Consider the following 9,896-nt stretch of genomic DNA (forward strand, 5'->3'; position numbering starts at 1 on the left):
AGACTGATTTCTTTCGTCAGAATTGTTTTACAAGTGCACTAGGAGAAAGTAATCTCATGCCAAACCATCTGAAGTTTTTCCTAGCTCTGCATAACCCAAGTTCCTTTGTGCCTGTGTAAACCAAATATTTTCTTTGTGACTTGTGAGTAATCTATATTCTTTCTGTTCTGGTATGCAGTGAGGGCTCATGAAGATAGGCACTTTGTTCCTATGGTTACTCTATTTTAACTGATGCTAGTTTTGTGTTGCTTCAGTTTTAGGCTAAACAGACTGGTTCCAGACTTGCTTTCTATCTATTTTGGAGGAAAATCTGAGCAGAAGACTTCCACTTTTCAACCAGGAGATTAATATACTTCATATTTTAACCAGTTGTTCTGTTAATGGGAGAAATGCGGGAGCCTGATATTTTCAAGTCCTACCTTCACACACACTTATTCCCTCCCATATCCCCTAGATGTCCCTGACCCCTCTCCCCATCATCCCAAACCTGTCCCTCCTTCATCTGCCTGCCTTTAATGTTCTGCCTGCGGGAGAAGCAGTGTGTCCTAGAACTGGTGCATGCAGGTGTGCTTGGTAAAGGCTGTAGCTGTGCCACTTCCTCCTGGCTGTTAGGCCAGCAAACAGTGAGGGTAAAGCTGAATTCTCCCTGCCCCTTCTTCCATCAAAAGCAGCAACAAGAGCACACGGCTCTGTTGCCCACCTATTGATTTTGTAGACCTTCGTATCTCTGTGATCTCTGTATTTTGTTAACTTTGATTGAATTGGTTAAATAGGTCAAAATTATTATGGAGAGACTGATGGACGATGACCACATTGTTGCATGTACTTCATTTCCTTAGGAATGTTTTTAGTCAAACATTCTTCCATTTTTTTAGCAACTATTGTAGCCAATGTCTGAGGGGTGGTTACATGGGATTTCATTTTTTTCTGATTATACAGTAATAAATAACATGGGGCAATTGCCATTTATTTGGTAAGATTTGCTACTTTGAACATTACTGTAAATGCAAAGGTAAAAATGCCCAACAACCACAATATTAAATTCTAATTCTAAATTTGAAGCTGAGGCAGGTAATTGATTTGCAATTTTCTTGTCAGAATCTGAGAAACTTTGGCTTTCAGAAAATCCAGATTTGAATCAAATGTTGAAGAACTGGGTCTTTTTAAACCAGAAATGGTTCTATGCCAACAGCATGTGCTAGGAAGTTACATTGCTGCACTAACTGCATGGGCTGCAGTCCTGCATTCGGTTTCCCAAGGATTAGTCCCATACTTGTTCCCCATGTGCATTTTAATTGTGTTAAGAGTATTTCCACAATTTCATAGAACTCCTTGCTCTATGAAAATTACAAAATTAAAAAAGAACAAAGTAAAAGATGTCTGGAAAATATTTATTTAATGTTTGAAGCATTGAAATAACCCAGGAAAACTGTGGTTTATTCTTGATCAAAGGCTTCTTCTGTTTTGCTGAGTAAGACTTTATTTTTACAAGCCACAAAGAAATTATATTACATTTGCATAGAGAATTCTGAGTCCAACATATAACTAACTTTTGAGTGCTTGGTGTTGTATCCTTAATGCTTTTATAACATCATATTAAAAATCAATTCTGTTTGAGTTCTGGCAGTTTTGTGATGTTGTTACTTCAGCGCTTCAGGGTTTACTTAAGGAAAACAACAGCAGGAACTGAAATTACCTAAACAGTAGATTTCAAAGACTGACGTAAGTAGAAAGAAAGTAGTTTTATTTAACACATGGAATTATGCATGTAAAATCTGTGTTACTGTAATGAAATGTAAAGCTGGCTAGGGATCTCTGAGCAAAGCTTCAGGGTTTCTTAAACTGTTCTTTGAGCCAGCTTGTTTCTTACTTTCTCATGTCTTACTGCAAGACAAAGTGAGCATAAGATTTAAACGTCACAAAAAGAAGCGATTCATACTATAAGTAGGATGGATAGTCACTTGGAATATTTTTGCGATGAAGACGTACCTAAGAGGCGGAGAATTGCTCTCATAAAATGTAGTTGTACTTTTGAGCTGTAGGTGGCAGCAGTAATTGTATCGACCAAGGGCAATATGGATAAATTTTCTCTAAAAGCCTCAGGTTCTTGAAATGTGTGTTTAGGGAGTGTGGTAACTCAGACTCATTGCTCTCAGAAGGAATTCTGAAGGGACTTAAACTGTTGTACGAGACTATTATAGCAAAAGTCAATAATTCTGCTACTAACAAATGTCAGTTATAATAAAAGCTCAGCTGCATAGGAAGGCTGAGAGAATGGAAAGGCCTGGATTCATGGAATGTTAACAAGGTCCAGAATAATTGTTTAATCTTATCAGAAATTACTTTATATGATGTTTGTTACAAAACTAATACTTGGGTTCAGTTTATAAGCACTACAATTTGATGTTTTAAATTGGTCCTCATTTTGATATTCCCTTGTAACTAGAACAAGGGAAACTGTCTTTGTAGTTGTATGCATTATATCATGATTTACACTTTCCCAGAATAAATACATAATTATGCATTTCTAAGCTGAAGTTTTATGTACAAAGGAAGAATTGTACCTATGCAAATTTAGCAACACAGGCATGTTGTCTTCCACAGAGTTATAATTGTTTCTTTCCAGTATCTAGTTCTGCTCTTTGTTTCAGGAGCATTGCAGGACCTGTTTGCTGAAATGTCTGTGGGTTTTGTCTAGCATGGGACCAAAAAACCAGTTGACACAGTTACTTTGTTTAGAGAATGACAGTAGAATGTCATTAATCAGGACTAGCTACATAAAAATGATAGTTTCGGAGGAAGAATGATAGGTATGGTGGCAGATGTAACATTTATTATCTAGAGCTACGAGCTTTTTTCCATTCATAGGTATTAAGTTTAAATAGGTCCTAAATCAGAGAATAGGTCCTAAATCAGAGAACAAGCTCTTTCAGAAAGCAGGAGGTTCCACTAAAAAGCCCCCAGAAACATAAAATCTGAGACGTCCCTTGAAGACGTTAGAAAATGATAGTGATGGTGAAGTTACATCACTAGGAAAATTACTTAAAAGTGCCTCAGCATCAAGAAGCATGGAAATAAACCTGCTACTTTTTTCCATGTATGTATTTCAGTTCTAAGAATTGCATTCTGTGTAACAGTAAAGGCTGTGGGTTTAGTACATGTAACAGCTAAATGCTGTTGCATATTCACCTGCAGGTATGGGTATGTATGGAGCACTCTACCTTATTTTGCATGCCTGGTCAATTTGGCGATAAAACTATCCTTCAAGTCACGTTCAGAAAAGTAAAAATAAAGACTCTAAAATCTTAAATCTAAATTAATTAAAACTGGGAGATATCTACTACTGGAAACTATGTCATAAAGCATATATTCTGTACTTCACTAAATTATTCTTGATGTGATAGTATTTATTTTTCAGCTTACTGAATACAGATGTCATTTCAGAGTTAGATAATTAGAATGTGACAGAAAAGTTGATAGTAGGAAACAAATTTTGGATTCATTTTAAATAGACACACAGAAGGTAAGTTCCAGTTCTGGATTCTAAGCAGGTAAGCAGATGCAGAGAGAAATAGTTCATACAGTCACCTGTACTTGAAAGATCACATTTTTGCATAAAGAAGATTTTATACAAAGAAGATACTATTTTATACAAAGAAGATACTATTTTATACAAATAAGATACTATTTTATATAAAGAAGACATATTTGGATCAAATTGTTCTAGTGCCTTCAACAAAAGCAAGAAGAAAAAAATAATTGAATGGCCTTCACATACTTCAGGAACACTTCTGAATCAGCTGCTTCTTAATAAGTACAATTATTAGAGACAAAAAACCTTCAAAGAAAAGTTTACCTTAAAAATCAGAGGATTTAGGGAAAGAGTGAGAGCAATCTGGTGTAGAGATCTTACACTTTCAGATTTAGTTCTGAATGGAATTTTAGCTGTTTATAAAGGGTTGAGAAAGTAGGTTTACAAAGCAGCAATGGCTGGAATCAGGGTAATCTATGTTAAAAAAAATCAGTTACACATTTTTATTGGGGATACTGAGCATGCAATAACCTCAACCATCTCACTTTTGAGAGGGCACAGAAATGGGAAGAACTAAAGAATCTTGCAGAACTTCTACTTAAATTGGTGTAAAAATTTGTTGAACCTGGTCCTAAAAAGAATTTGCAGTGAAGACTTGTAGTTAATGACTGAGTTTGAATTACAGCTTGAATCTCGCTCTGATATCACAAAGTTACGTTGGATCTGACCAGTATGAATGGAGCAGCGTGAGAAGAAGCTGTAGGAAGCCTTGACCAGGAGTTTGCCATCTTAGCTTAGGAGCTGCACTGAAGCCTGGGCCTTGGCTTTGATCTTTGCCTGAGCTGTGCCTGGGTTCAGCCTTGTACTTTGCTGATTCCAGCCTTGTCTTGCTGACCTGACTTCTTGGCTTGTCCTTAGACATACCTCATTATTACAGATGCATGTGGTGATCATTGACCTATTGGGTGCAACATCACTGGACCAGTTCTCTTCTTGTTCAGGTACTGTGGCTTATGACCCTTGTCAGTATGCTCCCTGCTTGGGCCTGCCTTGATTTTACCCTTGGCTCCTGGCTCATCCTCGCTGATGGAGCAGTCTGCTCTTTTGAACCCTGACAGTATGGTCAGGCCCTCCTTGAAAGAGGTGTCCAGGTAGAACACCTCATGTTCTGGAAAATTTCTTACAAAACTTATATCTTCTTTCCTTGTGATAGTCAAGGAAACTTTGAAGAATGTTATTAATCCACTTGTCACCTTCATAATTCTGCTCTGCTGCAGTATCTGTAAAGAAATATTTAAAGTCGGCTATTCAGAATTCAAAACACACTGGAGTATACTGTGAGTCTGCTACATGCCTTAAAGTTTCACATTTCATCAGGAAGCATGATTTAACAAAAATCTCAGAAGTCACAGGAATTCAAAAAATCTGCAGGTTCAGATTCCACATTTTTCAGAACGTGAGATTATTAGCATTTACCATACATGGCCGTGAAATTGATTATTTCTAGTATTTCAAACCTAGGATATAGTCTTTACTTTGGCAATCTATACTTGTAAAGAAAAGGCAAGAAATTGGTTTAAATCTGTCCATATGCTCTGGGTAGATTACTTAGTGCACGGATGATAGGTGTTTGGTTTTTTTTTTTCTTTTATATTTCAGGCAGTACTTTCATTTTATTAGGGATATACTGCTACAGGAAAAAAAAAAAAAAACGTACTAAAATGATGGAGCACTTTCAGATAATCATAGATAAAGGCTTCACAGCTATCCATGATGAACATTCTGCTTAGGCAGTTTAATGTGACTATCCTGCTGTGTCAGATCAAAAGATTTATTTCTTGTGAAAAAACATGAGAGATCTGAATCCCAGCTTCTTCTCCATGAAAGAATGCTGAAAGAAAGAATAGTAGCAGTAAGATAATTCTGATTAAAGCTGACTCTGAGTGGGTACTTTGAGAAATTTTGTCAAGAGCTGTGTAAGTACTTGATTAATCATACACAGGTCTATCTGTAGGCTCCAGTAACGAGACATAGTGAATCAGTCAGTTTTCATCTCTCTCAGAGATGCTTCCTGCCATACTGGGGCAAATCTCCTGAAGTAACTTGGCTCTTTACACTGAAATCCTGCTGTGCAGTCAGCTGAGCTGAGGATATTCTTAGGCTGGTTAATAGGCATGTCAGTATAATGTTCTACATTAAACAAGTAGGACAGACTAGAGTTGCTAGGAGTCACCAGGTTATTTCTTGTTTGGAGTGGTGCTGCTTAATACTTGCCAGGAAGTATTTCTGCAGATATTTCTGCCTTTTTTTCTCTCATCATTCACAAAACAAGAGAGAGGAAAAACCCACCAGAATGGCTCTTTCAGCTGGGTGGGAGTCACATTGACTCCTGTGATTAACAAACAAAACTGTTTCAGCTGCTGACATCCCAGGATTTTTGCATCTCTACTTTAGCTGGATATGTATGGACTAGGGAAAGTACCTTTATTTTGTCAAATTCGAGTTACTTCAAAAACTTCTAGTGTTTAAAATAAAAGCAGCAAGTTCACTCTAACCAGAAAAATTTTTTATTATAAAATAAACCTATTAAAAATGATGACAGTAGGTATTTTTCTGTGTTTTGTTCTTGCTGTCCTTCACAGTAGATCTGCAAAGCTAAGTTGCAGGAAGGGACAGTAAAGGATTGGAATAGTAAAAGCAGGGATTTTTCAGTTTTTATTCCTCAGGACATAGCTGCTCTTTCTAATGACTTACCTAAAATTGTATTTTCTCAGACCATTTGTTCACAATGAACTATCTCTCTCACCTGTAGTTCTGCAGAACTGTTACAAGTTTGTTTCATCTGACAGAAATACAATTCTGAATTTATACCAAATATAACCGTGATGACTTGGCTTTCTTATCTCTGGTTGTCCAAGACAGGAAGGTACAGTAGGCCATTCTTTTCTCTAGAAACCCCTGAGTTCACATTCCTATTACATTAATTTGCATGTTAATTCCATCTTGATTGATTTCCCTGCATATCACTTTTAAGAGTGAACATCACAGAATCAACTAGGTTGGAAAAGACCTTTAAGATCATCAAGTCCAAAGATCATAATGAAAGTCCAAGATCATCATCATTACAGGTCATATGAGAAATATTTCCAACTTTGCAGTTTTGTAGAAATTACTCATTAAATAATACTGATACACCAGGCATTCAAAGTACCTTTCTAAATAGCCTTCTGCTCAGTTTTGGAACTAGAACCATAATAATTCTGGCTTAAAAGCCAGCATTACTAATTAGTCGGTACCACCCAGTCCCCTTTCAGAAGCATGTCTAAATATATCAGATTTCTTTGGCTCCAAATATACAATATTAGAATACATCAGTATAAAATACACAGAGTTTATTGTTTCACCTGCATAATTAGGATCTTTAGCTACAAATATGTATTTTCATTGTCAAGTGGTGCAGATTTTACCAACAGCATGAATGCTGTCTTGCTATATTCACTAATATAAACATTAGCTTTATAAGACATCCTCTGGATTGGTGCATCAGAAGCTCATCATCTAGATGCAACTGATACGTGGTATAGGTATCCCGCATAGGTAGGATCCTAGTACTTAAACCTATCACTAGGAAAACAATAAGTTATCACACAACAGAATGTACAGTCATAGAATCATAGAATAGTTAGGGTTTGAAAGGACCTTAAGATCATCTAGTTCCAACCTCCCTGCCATGAGCTGGGACACCTCCCACTAAACCGTATCATCCAAGGCTCTGTCCAACCTGGCCTTGAACACCACCAGGGATGGAGCATTCACAGCTTCCCTGGGCAACCCATTCCAGTGCCTCACCACCCTAATGGGAAAGAACTTCTTCCTTATATCCAATCTAAACTTCCCCTGTTTAAGTTTTAACCCATTACCCCTTGTCCTATCACTACAATGCCTAAATACACAGAAGGCTTGTGATGTCCACGCAGCCTTTTCACCTCAGGCATAATTCCAACAGTTCCATGTCCTTTTTATGTTCTTCCAAGTGAGGTCTCACACCTGCTGGTCACACTCCTTTTGATGCAGCCCAGGATACAGTTGGCTTTCTGGGCTGCGAGCGCACACTGAAGCCAGCTCATGTTCATTTTCTTATTGAGCAACACCCCCAAGTCCTTCTCCTCAGGGCTGCTCTGAATCTTTTCTCTGCCCAACCTGTAGCTGTGCCTGGGATTGCTCTGACCCAGGTGTAGGACCTTGCACTTGGCACGGTTAAACTTCATAAGGTTGGCATCAGCCCACCTCACAAGCATGTCAAGGTCCCTCTGGATGGCATTTCTTCCCTCCAGCATTATCAACTGAACCACACAGCTTGGTGTCACTGGCACTGAGGGTGCACTCAATCCCACTGTCCATGTCAGTGACGAAGATGTTGAACAAGAGAGGTCCCAACACCAATCCCTGAGGGACACCACTCATTACTGGTCTCCAGCCGGACATTGATCCATTGACCACAACTCTTTGCGTGTGACTGTCCAGCCAGTTCTTTATCCACCGAGTGGTCCACCTATCAAATTGATGTCTCTCCAATTTAGAGACAAGGATGTCGTGTGGGACAGTGTCGAAAGCTTTGCGCAAGTCCAGGTAGATGACGTCAACTGCTCTACCCCTGTCCATGAGTTCTGTAGCCCCATCATAGAAGGCCACTAAATTGGTCAGGCAGGATTTCCCCTCAGTGAAGCCATGCTGGCTGTCACCAAGCACCTTGTTGTTTTTCATGTGCCTTAGCATGCCTTCCAGGAGAATCTGCTCCAAGATTTTGCCAGGCAGAGGTGAGACTGACTGGTCTGTAATTCCCCGGGTCATCCATTTTCCCCTTCTTGAAAATGGGGGTTATATTTCCCTTTTTCCAGTCATCGGGAACTTCACCTGACTGCCATGATTTTTCAAATATGATGGCCAGCGGCTTCGCAACTTCATTTGCCAGCTCCTTCAGGACCCACTGTTGGATTTCATCAGGTCCCATGGACTCGTGCATGTTCAGGTTATTAAGATGGTCTCGAACCAGATCCTCTCCTACAATGGGCCTAGGGTCTTCATTCTCACAGTCCCTGCGTCTGCCTTCCAATACTTGGGTGGTGTGGTCAGAGCATTTGCCAGTGAAGACTGAGGCAAAGAAGTCATTAAGAACCTCAGCCTTCTCCAAATCCTGTGTAGCCAGTTCTTCTTGTAAACTTTAATGCTAGCAATACAAAGACAGCTTAGTTAACATTGTTCTAGTAGCATCTGGGAATGATGTGAGGACATTAGGTATGCAACTAGTGTTTCAAAGCATGTACTATTAGCATCTCTAACATGGCACTTACAAAGAGTGTAATTGGACAGCTGATGAATTGAGAATGCTTCTTCACAATTTCTTTGATTTGCCTTTCTTCCAAATAGTCTCTTTGGTCTTACTTTGGATTTAGGATAATCTTTGTTCTACAGCCTTGGGGTTCCCCTTGAGTGAAATCTGAGAGCTTTAGTGGCAGCACAAATGTCCAAATAGCAAGTTTTTTCTGAAACTAAGAGTTAATGTAATTGTAACAAGAAATTCTTAATCATCACTGACTACATGAAGATGGTGAACTGGTGCTTCATGCTTAATTCTGTGCTCCAACAAATGCAACAACTACAGCAATTACACCATTTCAATGTGTCTTTCCCCCAGTTTTCAAAACCCTCATGGAAATTTATTATATTTAAATTTTTTCTTTAAATGTAGTACATATTATAAAATGCAATACATCAGTGGAGCTGTATTACCAACTTCATTCTCTTGCTTTATAAAGTTCAGACAGTCATTATTTCCCAGACAGGGCAAATTTGCTGTTAAAGTTAGATACTATTACATTAGATTGTGTGCCTGTGCTCCCGCTGCTGTTCTGCAGTGTTTTCACTTGACGTTAGCTAGTCTTGAAGTGAAGGTGACATGCAAACTGCCTATCTTTTTTGTTTTGTGAGCTCAGTCACATTTGCAATCAGGTAGGCAGAGAAGAAGCTGACCCCAAACCGACCAGTCCTGAAGACACCAGCACAAGCAATATTTACATAAAAGCTCCATTGCTGGAAGTCACAGTAGTAATGGGGTCAGCTTTGGTCATCCTGTGCCTGAATCCATGATGAGAATACAGTTGTGCTCATTGGGTCAGTCATTTCCAGAATCCAGCTTGTTTGGATCAGTCAAGGCCTTGAGTCTGATTTTGTCCAGAGACTAAAACAGAAGGCTTAAGCATTCTCAGGATATACTTAAGAATTCAGGCAGTTTTTTACTGGCTGAATCACATTAATGGCTAGATAGCTTGCAGCCAATGAATTGCAAACTGGCTCCCTCAGAAAG

General features: G+C 38.8%; 1 long non-coding RNA gene across 1 annotated transcript; it reads right to left on the minus strand.

Moving 5' to 3' along the window:
• Positions 1-3,528: 3,528 nt before the first annotated feature.
• Positions 3,529-9,151, minus strand: LOC134168354 (uncharacterized). The gene is made up of 2 exons (XR_009966504.1): positions 8,884-9,151; positions 3,529-5,423 (listed from the first exon to the last, which is right to left on the minus strand). It is a non-coding gene; the product is annotated as an uncharacterized LOC134168354 (long non-coding RNA).
• Positions 9,152-9,896: the final 745 nt, after the last annotated feature.

This window comes from Pezoporus occidentalis, unplaced genomic scaffold (assembly GCF_034315485.1).
Source record: "Pezoporus occidentalis ecotype Australia unplaced genomic scaffold, CSIRO_AGI_Poc_V1 ctg31, whole genome shotgun sequence".
Classification (NCBI taxonomy): Eukaryota; Metazoa; Chordata; class Aves; order Psittaciformes; family Psittacidae; genus Pezoporus; species Pezoporus occidentalis.